General features: G+C 37.7%; 1 long non-coding RNA gene across 1 annotated transcript in view; it reads left to right on the forward strand.

Annotated features, from left to right (window-relative positions):
- The window catches only part of LOC125697887 (uncharacterized), a 31,166-nt gene that overhangs the window by 14,871 nt on the left and 3,166 nt on the right, over positions 1 to 13,129 (forward strand). The window contains exons 4-5 of the long non-coding RNA XR_007378967.1: positions 5,331 to 5,414; positions 6,399 to 6,504. This is a non-coding gene — a long non-coding RNA (uncharacterized LOC125697887). The remainder of the gene's footprint in view (positions 1 to 5,330; positions 5,415 to 6,398; positions 6,505 to 13,129) is intronic.

The following is a 13,129-nucleotide window of genomic DNA, read 5'->3' on the forward strand; positions in this document are numbered from 1 at the left end:
CTCTTTACTGCCTCCCTCATGCATGCCTTAAGAATAGATGTGATAATTAGTCATCTACTTTTATCTATATTTGTATGCCATCCAGACATCTTGTCTTAAGATAAGAACATCGAGTAGCTGTATCAAATCAGTGTCCTGCATCCAAAGCATGGTGGCACAGGTTAGATGACTGAGGGCGATTACCCATTTTCTGGGCCTGCTTCTACTCTCTGTGAAGGCAACAGCAGAACTCCCATGAGGGCCAGCAGGGAGAAGAACCAAGCTTCAAAAAATGAGGTTATTTCTTTTTGAGTTCGCTCAGCAGGAGTCACACAATTGAAACCAAACTGCATATCTTTAAAGTCCAGTGTAGATCAGGTTAGTAACAACATCATTTCAGGACAGCGGTGGGTTCCGAGCAAACACTCAGTGATAGTTCATGCATTCCAAAACTGATGATGTAAACAGACAAGCTGTATGAGATACCATAGCAGAGATGGGATCCTAACCCCATTCTGTAGTGAGTCACGTTCCTTAAAAATTTAACTTTGCCATCACAGCTCATCTTGCCATGGAGCTGGTGCTGCATACTGATTTGCTCGGCTCCCGTCAAGCGTTACCCGCATTTTGTAAGGGGGACATCAGTCCAACTCTATACAAGATCAGGGCCTGTGTAACCACATTATCTTAAAAGCACACAACTCAGTTCGTATCAGAAGCTGTTTGCTACATTTGAAATTGGCTAAACATTAACATCTTAGAAATATTATCTGAAGTCGCTGAACACTGATATTAACCTGCTGCATGCTTGGAGTGCTATGATAAAAATTCAGTTGCTGTGGTAATTGTTATATTATGTTCAGAAAAGTGCCAAGAATATAATTGCTTGCAACATGACTGCAGTTCAGCTTTAATCTACATGGCAAAATTGTTTACTGAAATAAAAAATTAAAAATAATAATCTGAATTTTTGCATAAACAAATATATCCAGAAGCAGACTCTTTATTAAACTTTTAACACCAAAATTATGCTTATACTTTATTAACCAGACACTATTTGTAACACCTACTGCTGGTTAAAAGCAAAAGCAAAAAGCACGTAACACCCAAGAAACCCCAACAAAAAACAAAAGCCCAAAACACAACAAACCCAAAACCACCAGAGGATGATTTCCTTAAGAATGTTCTCTCAGGTATGTTCAGAATATTAATGAGGCCCATCTATTTCTGTAGGATAATAACAATGTCCAAGAACTGAATAGAATCTGTGACCTGTGAAAGGGCCATTCACATGCTTTAGTCTGCCTTAGCGCATTCCTTAACAAGTGAACATAGACCTTTTTCATAGTCATCCTAAATGTTTCAACTGTGTGTTTCATGGTTTGGTTCTTGTGTCTCCAAAACACATAGCTTTTTTTCTTTCTTTCTTTTCTTTCTTTCTTTTCTTTCCTTTTTTTTTTTTTTTTTTTGGTCTAGTGGGAAGTATTCTATGCTTTCCTCATTTAAATGCTTATGTCTTTATGGTTATTTTTACTGCCATACCTATGGGGCTTCTTACTATATTGCCTGTAGCTGAAAGAGATTTTAAAGGAATGAAATTTATTCTGTTTAAATCATCGGGGGCATACAACAATATCTTAAACAATTAGCAATAATTAAAAAGCATCCATTCGAACTGTGTGAAAAGCAAATAGATTTAATTTAAATACAGTACTCAGGACTAAAGATTTTTTTCATCAAAACCAGGAGAGGTCTTCCCCTCTTCCCCTGCTGCTTTTATTTTAGGAACTTTTCAGCCACTACTTTGCTGAAGTATTCCATCTGTAGTTTGGCAGCTTCCAACATGTGAGATGAGTTTGTTGGTGCAAAGCATTTCCCAGGGGGTTTGTGCCAGGGATTACCACAGCCTCCACAGAGCTGATGCAGATACACTTCTTGGTTGCTGGAGCTGAGGCCAAAGGTGAACAGACTTGGAAAATTAAGAGTCTGCTCTGTTAAATGTTATTTGGTCTGTGTTAGGAACAGTGGCTGCAATGCAGTAGTTTAGTGGAGAGACAGTAAAATATATTCCAGTAATAATTATTATTATAACAAGCAGTAAAATGTCGTTAGAAATATTCTGAAGTCTTGCAAACAGCTTTCTGTTCAGTCTGTGATTGTTAGTGATCACTGTAGCAATTCTCATTTGACACAGGACTGTTTGTGAGCATAATGATCCTTGCCTGTGACGTGTGTCAGGAGCAGTTTCTACAGCTACTGGTCACTAGTGATGGTGGAAGGTTCCTTTAGGTGGGACACCAGAAATTTGCTGTGGCCAGGTCTCAGCCAATGCTCCTTCCTGTGGCAGACCCAATCTGTCTCTCATTTGTTCTAACACACAAACAGAAATGTGAAGTCACACATTAGTTATAGTTGGCACCTTTTATTTTATACTCTTAGGACCAACATAGGGTATTTGTGCAGTCCCTTGCTTTCCTGCACTCTTCCCTTTCTTTCTCTGTTTGAAACCATATTCAAAATTATCAGGAGTGTTATAGCATGAATAATGCTATTTGAGTCAGAAAAGTAGTTTTTACAGGAATGATCCCACAGAACAGTTCATTGATTGTAATGAGAATGATCAGGAGGACACAGCAGCAGCTGCTTGTGCCAGCAAAGACAGTGTCTGCAGAACTGCATTCTTCCTGTGTTGTAATCACCATAGCATAGACTTTAGACACAAACTGAAGAGATATTATTTGCATATCATATCAAGGTTCTTAAAAATAGTTGGATTCAGGTATTCTTTTTTTTTAATTCAGCTGAAAATGTCTTTATTTGATTAATGTGGCATTTTTCTCCAACTTGGAGACTGAGAGTATTTTCATAAGAGCATGAAAGGGGAAGAGATAAATACTAGACAGTTTGTTGTAAGTGCCAAATAAAGTGACATCTATCTATGCAAGCACCATTTCCAACAGCACCTTGTGTCCACTGGAAAATGCATAAGAGCCCACAGATAGAAAAAAGGTTAAAAACTAGTGACCTAAATAATTGGTTCAGTTTTCAAGAGTGCTGAGCACCCAACTGTTCTCATTGATTATAAACAGATGATGATAACGAGTAACAGCTTCCATAGTTGATTAAAGGCATTTTTTCTGGGGGATTTGTCCATAGATGCTTAGAAGAAGGATACATCTAATACAAGTCTTTGATAAGGAGGAACATTTCTCCCTTGGTTGTCTGTTTTGTATGCATAGCGTACATAAATATTTTTGCTTTCACAGTATCTTATTTTTTCTTAGAACTCATTTCAGAATTGAACTGAAGCAGATACGAGAAAGCATAAGACGAGATCTTAGTTTCATTTGTGGGTTGTATGCTGCTTCATGCTTCAGTCCTGAAACTGAAGCTTTCATATTCACTGTTACTGTTTGACCACCTCTTTTAAACTTCGGCATCTTATAATACAGAGGAGTTAGAGAAATATCTGAGTGATGTGTTAAATTTTGTACCAGCTTCAGATCTTTTTTGGTCTCCACATCTAACAGGCTTCATGTTTTGATTCTGTGTTATTGTGGTAAACACAGAAGAGCTGTGTAGTTTACTGGGAGAAAAATTGTGCTAAGTGTTACAGAAGAAAATTCAATCCTGCATTTTAATTGGTAATTCTGGGCAGGCTTCTTAAAGTTTTTGTCTTTGAAGTTGTCATTTCTATACTTTGCATCTCTGAGTCTTTATAGCTTTGTCTTAATTAATCTTTTGACAGTTTCTGGAAGATTGATATTGGCAGTGAATTTCATTGGTGTTATTATGAAATACTTATGCTTGTAACTGACAATAATCTAAGCTGAAAATATATGAGAACCTCTAGACTGGAAGGCTAATAGTTCTATTAAAAATATTTGTGTTCTACAAAATAATAGCCTTGGTCCATTTTGTCAAATTCAATACTGCTCTGATCTATGGGTATTTTGGGTAGCCGTATTGCAGCACTTGTCAACCATCATCCAATCTTCTTCCAAAAGAATGTTTTTCAACACTTTTCATTCTGAGTGCATCATGCTATAATAACAACATTAGCTGGAGCCAGTTTTGGTCATAGAGAAATGGAACCATCTCATCAGTATCCTACCAGGAAAGGATTTGTCTAAGAATTTGATTATTTCAGAAATCTGCTGTCAGGAAGATTTAAAGGTATTGAACTGAACCCTTTCCTCTGAAATTTGCCAGACCACTGTTTAAAACATATATCCTAGTCTTAACATTTTGGGAGCATTTATAGTCATTATACTATTACTCTACCTACTGCTAAGTGTGTCTACATGAGCAACACTGAGCACAGCCCATAGCTCCTTTACTTGCTCTCTACACCCTGTACACATTGAGTGGTGAAGAGGAATAGGATCTGGAAGATCTGAACAAGGTGGACTGGAAAAATAGATGCTCAGGTAGTGAGGAGTGCTCACGTCTATCAAGTGAATGAAGCCATGCTATGGGTGGGAGCAGCAGACATCATTCAGGTACTGCATTGACCCACCTCACTTCTGCTCGCTCTAATGACACTCAAATGCAATTAAAGCCATCAGTTTCACTTTGTGACTTAACTGTAAAGAGCAATTGTTTACTAAATACATACGATCATCCATTCCACTCAGAAGAGGGAGCCAGAAAGCCAAACTCAGGGAATCCTGGGGGCTATAGAAATAAGAAGGCTGCTGAGAACACACACATGCAAATGGCAAATTTGATTACAACGATGGGCTGTCTGCTTTGCAGCTCCTGGAAGCCCACCCTCAGCCATAAAAATGCAAAAATAGTGCAACAGGCAATGTGGCAGAACAGGGCGCTCTGTATTCATTCACAATTAGGTGTTCTATTCTGTTGTCACCAGATGCTGCCACGCACATTACACAACAGAAATGGGATTAGCAGGAATAACAAAAACCTGTCAAAGCACAAAACCATGGCCTAGTAGTCCTGACAAATTAAACAGTCTACAATGAGTGCCAGAGCATGAAAATCATTCACCCTTCCTCTTCTATCTCTCAGAGGTAGGCAGTAAATGCCTTCTTAAAGGCAGGCCACCATGTAGCCAACGCTAGAAGAAGGGGGAAAAAAGGCATTTTTCATTTCTCATTGAGTGTACAATAAGGACAAACCACCTGACTAACACATATCTGAAAGTTAATGTTTCATTCTGTTAATTACTGAATAATTGACATGTTCCTAGTATGTACCTATTTCTGAACTTAGAAGCTTCCATGTAGTGCCGTTAGCTTAATTTGTGTCCGTGTGAAACAAGATAAAACAGGCCCTCTGTGAATAACTCCATGAAACTCATGTTTTGATCATTATATTCATTCTGGTAGGTCATCAACACAGGATTCTGGAAGATTCAGAGGGTGAGAGAAGACTGTTCATACAGAAACTAGTTCCAAGGCTGGAAAAACCACGTGAGTTTTTTGTATAGTGCTCTGGGACAGATGCGGTGTTTTCAAGTTTTTAAGATAAGAACATTGAGATCGAGTCTGCTATGGCCTGTTTTATATATACTGAGTTTAATAACAATGTCATTAAGCTGGGCAGCCAACTGTGCTTGAAATTTCTCTAGGGCTCTGTGACAAGTTGTTCTTCACAACTCAGTTGTCCATTCTGCATCAGACTCATGTCAGAAGAAGTGACTTGTAACAAGCTTTTTCAAGTCCTTTTTTGAGGGTATCTTTGGTTTTGTGGGCTGTCTACCAGTGAATTATCTTAGTATTCTCTGTAGATGTTGATAATTGGCCACTCTTATCGCATCTATGCAGCACATTAACTTGAAAGTTTTTCTCCTGGCCACTCTCAGTCATTATTTGCTGGTCCTAAACTTGATGCACTCATGTAGTTGCTATAACTTAAACTGTATGGTTCTTTACTTTTGCTGTAATTTATAATAACAGAAGTGAAAGGACATCAGCTGTGGGAAAACAGGATATAAGCAGCTGGAAGAACAGAATCTTTAGACAGGTTTCCGGTTGACTGGGAAATATTCATGGGGCTCTTTTTCCCCCACACACTTCTGTATTCTCACTTTTCTTCTTGCCTAAGGAGTGGCAGATAAGTCACTGGTGCTACTCTAAGTTTAGATGCCCAATTCAGCAAGGGTGACAAATGTTATTTTCTTACCTATTTCCTGGACCCCATAAGATTTCCAAGATTTCTTCTGGGAATTACTTACAGAAGATGTATTTCTTCATCTGTGGCACAAAAACCATTTTTCCCTTTTATTTCCACCCTCTGAAAAAGTCCTTGGAGTAATAGATAAAATGTCAGAAATAATTAAGAAAAATACTGATACATACTGTGGCAGAGAATTATACCTTTTGAGATGGTTGTTGTCATCATCTGTAGTCAGTCCCCTGATAGATATAAATACCAACTTTATCACCTTGTTTTAGATGATGATGTGTTGAATTGATGTTGATGAAGACTATATTTTGGAAACTTCAATTAGAGCCAGAGAATGTTTCCAGGGTGAAGCAGAGGATGTGAGATCAAAATAGAGTAAGTAATCATAACAGAATACAGACATTCCTTTATACATTACTTACTTGATCCTGTTCATGAAAATCCTTTCTTCTCTTTTTCATTCTGAATTTTTCTTTGACTTATTTTTATCCTAAACACTACTATGTATGGAAAGTAAACATCTCTCTACATGCTTTTAGTGCTTAGAATGCAGCTGGTGTTAATACATTCAATATATTTAACAGTCAAAACAGCAGTAGACAGGTGACAGTGGCTAAACTCAAAGTGCTTGTGTCAGCTGGAGGATAAAATAGGTAGGTGCTGGTTACAATTTAAGGAATTTCCCGTGATGAGGTGGCTTCATAGTATATATGCTAGTACTGTAGCATCCCTGTGCATATACAAAAAAAAAAGAAAGCCAGTGGACCGGAGACTTTTCCTGTGGTATATGTAAGGCAAGGATGGTTTACATTGGGGTTTTCTACAGAAAATTACAATCAAATTTGCCTGCAATCAATACAAAGGAACAGGTAAAGCTGGCATGACATGGGAGCTGACAAGTGATTGGCTCAATCTTCACAGACTTTCCTGCATAAAAAATTTTTTGCTGTCTGGTGTGGAAAGCACGTATCTATTTAGTGCGTGACTTTTACTTTGGAGCTAAGTGGTCTGTTCAGATTATTAGGTATTTATGTGTTAAGAAAGAACCCTTTTGCCCTGGATTTTTTTTTTTTAAAAAGGTCGTGTTTGTTTTTAAGGGAAATGAATTGTGACTAGATTTATTGTACCATGTACTCAAAGATCAAATCGCATGACCAAAAGCATTTATATTTATAGGAAATAATATAAAGGAGCAAGAAGCTTATGTGCAGCTTAAGTGTTGAGCATTTATCTTTTTCAAAATGCATTAGAAAGGCAAATGGACTTGGAATGCCAGTTAAAAAGCAAGGATCACTTGCTATAATTTATCACTTTTTGTATTTAGTTAGATTTGAAGGACGAGTTATAATGCCTGCAGATCAACTTGAATTCTCTACTATATTTTATTAGGTACAAGGTAGCAATTGGTTGCATAAGGGACTAAAAATTGGTCCTAAATCCTCTTCAAATTTTAAGTGATACTTGTGTATTCTTTGATTTTTAAAACGCCTCAACAGCTACATCTACGTAGTATTGGAATCCTTAACCTACTCAGGAAAGGAGCTCTGTATAAAAAGCCCCATGTACACATGCAAACCTGTGAAAGTCACTCGTTATCTTTTCTGCAGGCCTTCGAAATTCTGGACCATTGTGACAGTGCCTAGGGCCAGACATCTCATGGTCTGTATTAGACTTAGGCATTGACTGGGCTAGAGCCCTCAGCAGGGGAATGTCTCAGGTGTGCTTTGTTCACATGGTTTGTTGACAACCCCTCAAGTCAAAACACTGTAAACAATGCCTCCTATTTTTATTTTTTGGTTGGCCCACAACATCGGAAGTGGATATTGGTGGTATGGCAGTAGAGGCTGAACCTTCCACCAATGTCCAGGTACATGTTGCTGCCGTGTGACAGCCAGCAGCAGAATAGTCTCAGACATGGAAGTGCATACGGAGCAAAGATGTGTCCTTGAGTTCCTCCATGTGGAAAAAAACGGCTGACATTCATCAATATTTGCTGAATGCTTATGGAAACCAAACAGTGGTGTAAGCACAGTGAGGTGGTGGGTGGTGCCTTTCAGCAGTGGTGACAGTGAGTCACCTCCAGTAGTACGTATTTGTTATGAGTGCACATTCAGGTTCTTGTTAGTTGCTGGCAAAAAATGCAGTTAATGGTGATGACTATGCTGATAAATAGTGTTTTTATCTGAGAATTCACTCATCAAATAATGTTGCTGTTCTCTTTGTAGCTATTGTCGTTTTCATGGAAATAAATAGGAGGCAGTACTTTTAGAGCAACCAGTGTGTGTGTGTATATATATATATTCCAATGCTCATAATGTAGGTTTCCAACCATCAGTGTCAATTGTACTGCTTTGTAGAATTACTTCTGCTGGTCTGCACTATTTGCCAACTAGATCTTTCTTCTGGTTGTGTCAGAAGGTGTTCAGATCCTTAATCAGTGAAATAGGGGAGATAGTACTTAACCATCTTTATTAAACAGTACACATCTCAGATGAAAGTCTGGTAAGTCCAAAGTGTAGTAATAAATATTATAACTCTTAATATGGCACTGAAATCCTCATAGAATTTTCTCTACCATATGCAGATTTTTCAAGGGTCTGAACTGTAAGATAAACAGCAGTTAATGGCAGTGCAAATACTTAAATCCTCACAATATACACTCTGCTTTGCATGCCATATGACTTTTGGTGCCTGGCAATTGTTTATGCACCAGCTTCTCCTGCAGTGCTGCCTATATATGTATATATAAAAAGAAAGGAGAACCACAGTATTGTGCTTAGCAGACAGCTGCAAAATAAATCTGTACCAAGCAGTGTCACCCTCTATGAGGCAGAAATCATAAATCAAATTTTAGAAATGATACCAACCAGAGCAGTGTGGCATTGTGAACCTTTTGTGAGAGAAGAAAAATTCTTTTTGCTGTGTTTTGTTTCATCAGTTTTAATAATACTCAAATTTTTTCAGTGAGAAATTCATGCCATGTGGATTTTTTTCATTGAAATATGAAAGCAGTGTACTCACATCCAAGTAAAATTAAATTTAGAGCTTTTTTCCCCCCTCTTTTTGCGAGATAAATATAGTTAATACATAACATAAGTATCAATTCTGACACTGGAATATCAAGCCATTTTTATGGAATTGCATGACAACATTATAAAACACAAACGTTTGCTATTAATGCTGTTGGCATTGCTTTAAACAGATGAAAGGGATGCTTTCCTTATTATTCAGTTGTATTTTGCTATGTTAATATATGATAAATACACAGTTGTTTCTACAAGTCCTTTATAGGTATGGTACCTTAATATTTTAAAGTAAAATTTGATCCATCTTAAGTTTCAGCATGAGTTCTCATTGGCAGCACGATGTTAATAAATCATCAGAGCACCATTGATCAACTGACTTATTTAACACTGCACAAACAGCAAGAATTTCTACTGGGCCACAAAGTCTGTGCCATGCCTTTGCCATTAAAAGAGTTAATAGCTTCACACTGATGGGTTATTAGATTCTCTGTAGCCCCAGAATTAATATGAAAAATATTTAGAAGGAACCTGCGGGCAAAGCATGAGTCAGGTCTGTCTATTTAAAATCTCCTGAGCTATTGGAAGTGAGACATTCAATGCTACACCCGTGAGAGCCTCAGCTTCTACTGGAGAGATGATTCTGGTCCTTATAACGTGATTATAGATTGACAGGGTCTCATTCTTTTCAGTCTATTTTCTACTTCTGTTGTAGGGTACCAGTTCCCTAGTGCTGTAATCCTTAACCAATTATCTTGGACGTTACTCTGACTAGGCTCATTACATGTTTCTCTGCACTCCATTCCCTGCTCATCTTTCTTTGATGTTGCATTTTCATACATTTCATTCCTCACATACACATTCAACCTACATTGGCCTTATTATAACTTCCACTATTTTTGTAATGAACTGGCTCTCATTTTTCTCATTTCATGTATTGAAAAGAAACTACTGTCAAATTGGAGCCATTAATAGCATAACTTTTTCTCTCATGCTAACCAGAAATACTCCAACCTTCACCTGATAAATTTAGTAAAATTTGATATAACTCTGGCATCTTCAAAACACCAACTTGGCATCTAAATTAGGTCTTAATAAGCAGAAGAGCCACAAAGGCTCGCTCTTCTCTAGAAGAAAAGAAAAAAAAAGAAAGCAAGTCACCAGAAATGTTCAGAGAATAATTCAGCCTGTAGCAGGTGAATCTTAAAATATGAGGTGAAGATATCTGAACCTTCTCCCATCTCTTCCTTGGAAGATCAGCAGAAGAGCAAACCTGGATGCATGGGGTTCTGATTTCGCATCCTTTACACAAGGAATGGCCAGATAGGCCAAAAGGCAAATTCTTCAGCCTGGGAAATTGGGATTGGAAGATGTACCCTTGCTGCATAAGAAACATTTCAAGCACCATGACTGCAGTGGAGAGGGAGAAGTGCCTACTGTTTTCTTCTGGTACCAAAGGCATATGTTTTACGAGGGCAGCATTTGCAGACTCAGAGTAGACCACAGTGTGCCACAAACTCTTAAGAGAGTTAATAATTTCCTACTGATAGGTTGTTACTCTGTGATGTCCTTACGTGCTGTGAGGTACTGACCATTAATGGGAGAAGTTCACAGAAGACAAATCTTCCAAAAACTGCCAATTGGAACTCTCTACAATGCAGATCTTTGGAGGATGGAAGAGTTTCCCGGGGAAAAATCACCAAATGTTTGTTTCTTTCCTGCACTAACGCAGGCATCCACTATTGGGCACTCTAAGTGGCAAACTGGACATCTTCGATGAGCTGGTAAGACTTTTACAGACTTCATAACTGCAGCTATCTGCCTAAAGTTAAGGGGGTGAATCTGTGCTTCTGCTTGCAACGCATGATTGTGGGTTCCCTATAGAGGACCTTCTAATGGGCCTGCTCCTCCAAGCCAGTTTGCACATACACACTGGTGTTTGATAAGGGAAAATTCTAACGTAGCATTAAATTGAGTTTTAAATGAATAAACTGATAGAAATGCCATCTGAATGATCACATCTCTGTTCAGCGAGACTGGATTTCCTCCTATTTAAGGGAGCTCTGATCTAATTTTGTGTCTTCCCACTGGATTTTTATTTTTCCCTGTTGGCAGGGTAATGGGTTACTTTCTGGTAAAACACACAAATATTTTCTAACTGCAAACCATCATGTTTCAGTGGTTTCAGCTTTTCAGATTATTATCTGCAACTGTTATTACTAGGCTATTGTAACCACCACTTTTTTCCAGATTGAATGCACTGCTATTTGAACTCTGATCCTACAGACAGAGCGTGAACAGCACCTTTAGTAGGGCAGCAAATCTTAACTGTTAAACCATGGCCATTTAATTGGTTGTAGTCTCTTTGTATGTATTGAATGCTTTAAAAAAAAAAAAAAAAAAAAAAAAAAGTGATCTTTGATCTTTTAAAAAAGGGTGAATTCTGCAAATTAATATTTTTAACCATACTACTAACCATGTAGTGTGTATATACTGAGTTTGTGGGACTGAATTTCTGATAGTTTTTCTAATTAGAGGCTGAGTTTGGGTCCAAATGGGCAGGCAAATCTTAATGACTGTGTAAAGCACTAATCACATCGCTTGTCAGATCTTGATGTGTCTTCAATTTTTAATTCAGTCAGAAATCCTTAAATAATTCAGGTATTTTTAATTAAAGAAAATAGGGCATTTAGATGATTTTTTTAAATTATTTTATTTTATTTTATTTTCAGGCCAGGGAGTATTTATCAACATTATTCCATACTTTCACTTTTCTCTAGTATATATATTTTTCCTTTCTTGGTATCTTGGTTTTGGATTCTTACTTAGTTACATATTTTTCTAAAAAATGTGAATGTGATCAATAAAACCCTATGGCTTCAAAGTGTTCTTATTTATATTTAAATCCTTCCTCTCACCTGCTGTTTGTTGCTTTTTAGTTATGTCACCAATCCCACTGGAGCTCAGGAAATCTAGCTGGTCCTCTCTAAGCTGCCAGACATATTCTTTTCCCATGTATTCCCATGTCCCTGCAGCTTCTGATGTAAAACAGATTTAAGTTTGTGTAGAGCAGAGGTCAACATGAAAGCTCAAAACAAAAAAAAAAAAAATAGCTGGCATTCAACTTTTAGCTCTGGTTTCTATTATAAGTCAAGGCTCTATTTTTGTAATTTGAAAATGGTGCTATTGTTCTGCAGCCATCCCTTACCTCTCACTTTCACTAATTTTTTTTTTTTTATGACTGTGATGTCCAGTTTAGATAAACTTTTAGCCATGTTGACGATCGTTTGTTTGAACTGCAGCTCTTTATGCCACAATTGTAAAATTGGCATGTATTTTGCAAATTGAGCTCTATTAAGTTTTCATTTATTTTGCGAAACACAAAGCTTTGAAGCCATTCCTCTAGTTCTCCTGTAGTTATTTGCAGTCATGATTTTGAGTCCTTGCTAAGAGTTGTGGGAGTAATGCCCTAATGGGATCCCTTTAGCAACAGATTTTGTGAAAGTTAATCTCAAAGTACTTCAATTTTTATTTATTTGTTCTGTAATGTTCTGTAGCTTCGTAGTAACATCCCTTTCTGAATGCCTCAGTAAAGTAGCATGAGTTGTGTTGAGTGAGAGTTAAATACCACATGCTATGGCTCACTGTGTTGGACCGTTTACCAGTGTTGTGTACATGTATTCAGTCTTTTGCATTTCCTGGTCCTTTATCAGATGGAAATTACAAGTAGAGATGTAATTCAGTGCTGCCCTTAATGTCATTAAACCCTGTGGCAGTGGGTAAATCCAGATCTCACTGTGGTCTTACGAGACAATTTGGCAAAGAAACTTGTGCTGTTTTACTGAGACGATGAGATTTGGACAAGGACTGTGTCTCCATTAAGGAATGAAGCCCCACATGCATGAATCTGCTGCATTTTAGCTTACGGGGAACATCTCTACATTAACAAGGATGTATGCAGTGTGCCTGCTGACTTG

The sequence above is a fragment of the Lagopus muta genome, chromosome 9 (assembly GCF_023343835.1).
Source record: "Lagopus muta isolate bLagMut1 chromosome 9, bLagMut1 primary, whole genome shotgun sequence".
Lineage (NCBI taxonomy): Eukaryota > Metazoa > Chordata > Aves > Galliformes > Phasianidae > Lagopus > Lagopus muta.